The following is a 7,710-nucleotide window of genomic DNA, read 5'->3' as shown; positions in this document are numbered from 1 at the left end:
GAGGTGACTTTGACCTTATGGCACTTCATTATGTGTGAACCACGTCGACACCAGGACCCCCCGCCTTTCATTTACCTACACATGCACTCACAACGCCACACAGGATACACACTGCAGACACAAACGGCATGTTTCAATGCAGAGCTATCTCCATGTTGATATCTGCCTGGTAAGTGTGATGTAATATCCATATCAGGCTCCGAACCTTCATATTGCAAGGAAACAACAGAACCTGAATATATAATAATAATAATAATAATAATAATAATTTCGAGTCGCATTTAATCTATTCCAACATCTGAGATGCACATTTAGGGATGCAGCACTTCAGCATCTTGAATGTCAACATTATATCCTATAGGACAAATACATGCACTGTGAAACCGAAAATATTATTTAAATCATAAAATGAAAATCTAGATAATCAAACCAAAAAAAAATCACCTTTCCTGACAGGATGTGATATTTGGAGCGATCGGTAGTGATTGTCTGCTGACTCACCACAACAGAAGCGCAGAGAGAGAGAGAGAGAGAGAGAGAGAGAGAGAGAAAGCATGAGTCATCAGCTGAAAAAGGTCAGCTCAACTGGACATCCAGTGTGAGGAGGAGGGAAGAGGAGAGAAGGACTGAGGGGCAGTGAGTTTAAAAACTGGCCTGTCCCTGTATCAGCTGTGTCGGTCGACTGATGCTGGAAAGCGACAGAAACCTGCAGATGAAGAGCAGCCTTCGCTCTGCTGTAATTAATATTGATCAGATTAGCTGGCAATAATCCATGTTTATCTTCAGAGGATAAAGTGGGTGGGAGTATGTGCGTAAACAACTGCGGAGCCACATTAAAACAACAGGCACCTTCCTGTGGAGCACAATTGAAACTTTACCAACACTGGAACTTTATGATTTTACCCGGCAGCAATCAACTTCCTTATCTGCACTGCTCATTTGTTTCATGGCGTTATTTGTTTTGTGGATGGTTAAATTTTACGATGCTGTTTAATTCAGTAAAGTGGACGTCCAGCTCACAACAAACTATTCACTGTAAGGGGAAGACCCTTTTTAAAAAAATAAATCCCCCGGCAGCGCCCAAAGCCGCTTTGCTTCCCCACAGTCTGCGTGTTTATCTGTAAGAGCACATCTCTCTGGTTTTTATAGTCTTTGTTTCTCCCCAGGATCTGCTCACATCCGACTGGGCCGTGCACTTAAAGATGATGGAGCGGGGCATTTGCGACGGCGATCTTTTTATTTGTATGATGTGTTTACGTTTATTGTTTCCTGCTGTTATCAGCTAGCTGCAGAGATATGCTGTGCGAGTGACAAGTTAATCTGTGTCTGACTGATCAGCAACATGTGAGGGACACTGGTTATCAGTCTTCTACGATAGAGCTGAAGACATGATCGGAGGAGTGACACCAGAATAAGAAAGAAAAGCTCAGTCAACATCACGCTGGTATTTGATAACCATAATAAAAGTCCAAAGCACATCCTGTTGCTCATACAGTCTTAAAAAAATTAATACTGTTGTTTTCTCAATATTTCTGCTATTAAGGAAACACCATTACCCATAAGCCCCAGATGTCTATGGCTAATGCCGTGTTCCATTATACCTCGGAGTTCTGAATTTCTGAGCAGAGTGGAAAATTGTAACGCCTCCTCAAGTTGGAAAATTGACTTGGAATGACGGAGGACCACCCCCGACTTTGAAATCCAAGATGGCCTCTTTTTCTCTTAGTGATTTGATCATATGCAAGTTTTCAAATGTAAAACAGAATGCCACTCAGTGGAGCACATACCTAATCAAGGTCCAACAACTTCATTCATTTCAATCAAGCTGCACCAAATTTCACAAACTCATCTGTATCAGTTCCCTAAATGTGACAGATTTTTTCATCTAGATCCATTAATTATTGAAAACATCAAAAACATCTCACAAGCATCTCAAGGCTCTCACAATGTGAAAGAATCTGGATCGGCACCAACATTTTATAGCTTCTTCCCTGACCAACATCACAATCTTCCACCAAGTTTCCTGAAAATCTGTCTGGTAGTTTTTGTGTAATCTTGTTTACAACAAATAAACCAACAAGCAAACGGAATGAAAACATAACCTCATCGGCGGAGGTTATAAATAATCATCACTATACACAACAACACTGTATGTTATATGACATCTTATAGAGTTTAATTATATCTACTGATCCTATTGACAAAAGTATTTTTAGACTTTTGTATTGATGCTGTCGATTCTTAATGTACCTCCTGAGAGAGTACAACATATCTGCCTTTCACAACATAGGATCAGTACCCAAGTAAACATTTGAAATCTGAATATCAGCCTCGTTTTCAGGGAAAAGGGTTTTAAATTCTTCACACAGTAGACTTACAACAAGACTCTGTGTGTCCTCTGTCAGCGTGACGTGAATTTAATCACATGGTCCCCAGTGACTTAAACCTTTCATTAGACCCTCTCAGTCAGAAAAACTTAGAGCACTAAAATGGGCAGCAGCCTTAAGTGCTGTTATAATTAAATTCACCTTCATTCCTTCCTTTTACCATCAGCTGTTAACTCAGCGTCACCCCTTCTTCCCTGAGGACACATTCACTTAATGGTCACATGTGAGCGGCTGCGTGTAGCTTTACTGGAAACACACAACCAATCAGGTTTGTCTATTGAGTGATGTAACAAGAGATCCAGTAATGATGTCCGTAAAGGTAGAGTCATATGAACATGACACCTCCCCTAGAGGAAAGAATGCAGGTACACAGGCGTCCTCTCACACACAGTCCAATTACATGTTTAAAAACTCTGGCTCTATGAGGATAGGGAACAACTGTAATCACGGTAAGTTTGGTTGTGATAAGAAAGGTAATGCAATAAAAACAAACACGTCATAATTGACAACTGAGACTGACACAAGATTGGTCAAGAGTGTGTATCACTGGGATCTTGATATCGCGTCTACTTATCCTCAGCGACGAAAATGGCAGAGAATTGCAAAAGTGTGACCTACCACCTATCTGTGATTGTCGCTTTTTCTGTCTTGATTTTAAAATAAGAGAGATGTGTCTGAGATATAGAATTTAGTGCTGTACAATCTTTAGTCTGAATTCGATGGTGTGCCCTATACTGGAACCTGTGGGTAACACGTATAGTACCTGAGCATGTCAGTGAACCGTTACGTACACGATGCAGCTGGTTGCCTACAAGTACACGTGGTTAAACAGCAAGTATATCGCGGTCCTTAAACCTCTGACTTCAGCCTCCTGAAAAAAGCTGTAACAAACAGTGAAGAAGAAAGTGCTTCAGCAGATGACAGTGACCACAAATCACCTCCCCAAACAAGAACAAAGAAGAATAGGACAATACTGCCGCCGACGGATTACGGTGTAATGTCATCAGTCAGCCGAAGGTTTTCATGGCCTTTAATCCCCGTCTGATTTGAAATCTCTTCATGTGGAGACACTTTTACTTTTTCCCCCTGACTTCTCCCTCAGAGCCGCTGCTGGCTGTGTTTTGAAGAGTGACGACTTAAATCTCATCAGGACTTCCAGGGGAGATTAAGTTTAACTCTCTGGGGGTGGATGGCTGATCCCTGAACAGCCTGCGGTGCGGACGCCGACTGACGTGCAGTCTGTGCCATTAGGACAAACAATCAAGTGTGTGACCTGATTTCATCCCAAATATCACATATACCCTCCTAACACTCTGTGTCTGAAGAACACCTCACATTTTACTCAACCTTATTTGGCTTAGATAAAAGAAAGAAATGAAAGATGATATTTCAGCATATGTTTCTTTTTTTTTTTACCTTTGAAGTCTAATAAACTTGATTTGTGATATTCTGGCCTCCATCACTGACCAGCCAGGATTAAAAACCTCTCATCTGACTCACAGATTACTTTAAGATGTATGTTGTTTCCGACATGTCAGGCGTCCGTAAGAGCTCGGATTTATGCCACGGTCATGTGACGTGACTCACACATGACTTAAACATCAGCAGCATGCTCACTTTGCATGTCAAAGGAGTAACAGCAGCAGATGAAAACAATGAGCTTTAAACCCACAGACGACTCCAACACACAGCAGGGAGGCTTTTATTACTCTTTGCTCCCCCTGCCTCTTTTTACGCACAATCACTTGCACATGTTTGGATTTGAATCAGAGAGGAGCAGGAGTCGAAATGTGCCATGCTAAGTGAGGACTCACTTTAATCTTCTCAAAGAGGCGAAGCTGCAGCTTTTTCTTCAGACTTCTTCAACAGATGGGAAACCCAAAAATGGTGAAAAAGACATCTAACAGCCCAAAATAGGGTTTTTACTGCTGCCACTCAGAGGAGAGAGTGACATCCATTAGCAACGCGGTGACAAGTGATGTGTCTTGTAATTGAATTCCTGTCAGAGTTGCTTAATGTGCTGGCTGTCATCTTGTCAAGACGCTGTCTTCCTCGCATTTTCCAAAACTTTCATTATGCCTGTGAATGTGCCCACACACTTGTGCCCACATGGTGGAGGACACAGACAGGAAATCATGTATGTGAGCGTAAATTTCTTTTTGTCTCAGCCTGAACCATCGCTCCTCTGCTGGTGGCATTTGTTCATGTTTGCTCATTACAGTCATCCAACTTCCCAGTGATTAACTCCACGACCGCAGATGGAAGCAGCTCCTGTCGACTTTTCCGATGCCTTCATAATTTAGAAACCCCACACCGTCCAGAGGTGTCAGCAAGCTCTCGCCCTTAAAGCAGTAGAAAGCCCACATTTATAAATTAATTTAGCCCAGATTTGGCTCGTGGGGCCAAAAAGTCTGGGCCACAAGTGCAAGCCAGAGCAATACCACGTCAACCACTGATACCAAAGGTGGCCAACTTGCTTGGTGCTTTTTGAGCCATGTAGCTTCTTTTGCCACATGGGGCTGCTTTAGGTTCATCCACACTTTGCCTTGAGATCTGCATGTTTACCAAAAAAGGCCCTGATTTGTTTTGGTATATTTGGGCCATATTTGCTATTGTCCAGTTGGGCCACTAAAGGCTCACATCCATTTTGTGTGGGCCACAAGGCCAGAAGTGTCACATCATTGCCTCAAGTGGACCACATCTGTATGCTCTCTGGGACAGGAGAAAAGCAACAGGTCTTACTATGTTTGCTGCCATTCTGTAGAAGCTAAGAATGCACAGATGTAGTTTATATCCACAGGTGCTGGCCCTTGCTGTACGTGTGTGAAGCAGCAAACCCAGACAATAAAATCAGATTAATATTTCACATGAATATTTCAGAGATGAACAGAAGCTTTTATGATCTCGCTCTTTCTTGTGAGCTGTGTTTTATTGAACTGGCGTGCCAGCGTGCTCATTTCCTTCCAAAAACCTGCTTTGCCCCCTGCCTGCCACACATGAATCAATAGCATGTATAAAATCAACATGTTGCAAAGTCATTACGGAAGTCGGGTATCAAATGTGCAACTTTTTCAGAGACGCAATATCTCCAAACGTGATCGCATGCTCACATTGTTAGCGCAGCGAGAATGATGGGACAGAGAGTGATAGGAGGCCTGATGCCGCTCTGCAGCCTGTAGCCATATACCAATGGGCCAGGGAGCTCATTGCATTAGAGGGACAGGGATGGAGGAGTAGAGAACTACACAGTGGAGCAGTCCCTACACACACACATACACGCAATACAAACAAACTACCTGCCAGCATCGGTTCCAGCTCCTGTACATCACATTTATGTGAAAGGTTAAACAGAAACAAATGGTTGACATGACCCAGCGCTGGAGCTTAGGAGGGGACAGACTGTTTCACATGAGGGTGGAGAGGTAGAGCTGTGGTGGATTGGGGGATTTTCCAATATGATCTCAGTATTATTTATGTGTTTGTGACTTACATAACAGCTTCATCATTTGGAAAAATAAAAACATGGTTGTTCCCTTTGTTGCTGATGGTTGTTTCTGCTACAGATGGAGCTACAGAAACATTGGTCTTATGTGGATTAAACAAACAAGATATAGTTCAGTCATGAGCTTGAGAGGAGCTGGGAGAGGATTTCTTTACCTGTAGACGGAGCAGGGTAGCTGTTTGTCCCTGTTTCAAATATTTACTATACAAGCTGCAACACATCTGATCAGATCCTCTTTCAACATATTTCAGAATACATTTTAAAGCCAAGCAGCATCTGTGTTGGACTCAGATGTTATGTTCCATTACACCTTGAAGCTCGGCCCTCGAAATGACGCAATTGTAAGCAAAAACAGTTCGTATTAATGCATTACACAGCATTTCATGCATAGTAACACACACTAATAGCTTAATGACAGAACAGTAAAAATTACAGCTTTAACTAATGTTGACATATGGAAGGGCCATCTTGGATTTCGAAGTCGGGGTGGTGAGGTTCCTCCAACCTTCCAAGTCTAAATTCGGTTTTTAAAAGGCATTCCTGTTCCAGTTCCAAGGTTTAATGGAACTCGGCATTAGTCTGCAGCATGAGTCATTACTGCTACAACCTGTGCAAGCCGCCGGAACAGCATTAGCTGTGGTAGCATCAGTAATAGCAGTAGTGGCATTAGGGGGAGCAGCAGCAGCAGCAGTATTAGCATTAGTAGTGGCAGTAGTAATCTTTTTGCAGTTAGATACTGAATCTGGCTCAACACTATACTGCAGCTGTTACTGCACACATCTGCACCCAGAGGTTATAATGAGTTGATTTACTGTTGCACTGTAATTAAACGGTACCTGTGGAGCATTGCTAAATGTTCACCTGGAGTTTTTATTCTCAAGTAAACAACACTGTGAGGTCCAACACTTCCCGTCCTGATTAAATATTTAAAGTGAGTTATTTAGAGTCCTGCATTACTTAGATGTTTCGCAGCATGCAGTCGTCTTCTCCAGTCAAACTAATGATTAACCCTGGGGCCACATCTGGCCCTGACAACTACTACAATTAAAACTAATGCTGCTGCTGTTACTTTAACTACTGCTGATAATCATTTGTATCAACAATACTGCAGCTGCTACTACTTCTTCTGCTGCTTCTGCTACATTGTCAAATCTTAGACACTGAATCTGTAAATTATGATGAATTGATTAAAGTAGGATTATCAGCTACAACAGTAACCATGGATTTAAATCTACTGGAAGACTTGATATCAAATCAGTCTTCTTGTTCAACATTGTGCCTCCACACTTGCAGCAACGTGCTGCTATTTCCAGCTCATTCCTGTGCCCCTTTTCTTTGTTTCTTTATATTTTTGCGTTTGTTTTGCTTGTTAGAAGCAAAATCAACCCCCCCACTCACTTGCAGTGAATCTAGCGAGTGATCCCCGCTGTGCTCTCACATCAACTTCTGCAGACTTTCTGAGGACTGTACACTAGGGGGCCAGGCGGAGAAAGTCCACAGAAACTCCGGAGACTCACAGATAGACCTCCTGCAGAGAAAATGCAGAGAATCTCCAAAGTTCAGTGCATGTCTGAAAACAGACTACAGGATTTAAGAAGCCTCTTGGATGAGAGGTGAAACGTTTTAAAGAAACAAAAGCAAATCCAGTTGCATATGTACAAAAAAATGCACTCTTTAAGAAGGATGTTACTGTTATTGCTTCAATTCAGAAAAGGATTCTCATTTATGTAAGATTTAAACTTCACTTTCTAACCAGCACACAGGGGGTTAACGTATTGAATATATGTGCGATGTGTGAAGAGCCACTGTATCATCCAGCAT

This window comes from Paralichthys olivaceus, chromosome 17, assembly GCF_024713975.1.
Source record: "Paralichthys olivaceus isolate ysfri-2021 chromosome 17, ASM2471397v2, whole genome shotgun sequence".
In the NCBI taxonomy this organism is placed as follows: Eukaryota; Metazoa; Chordata; class Actinopteri; order Pleuronectiformes; family Paralichthyidae; genus Paralichthys; species Paralichthys olivaceus.
Note: the sequence above shows the minus strand (reverse complement) of the source record.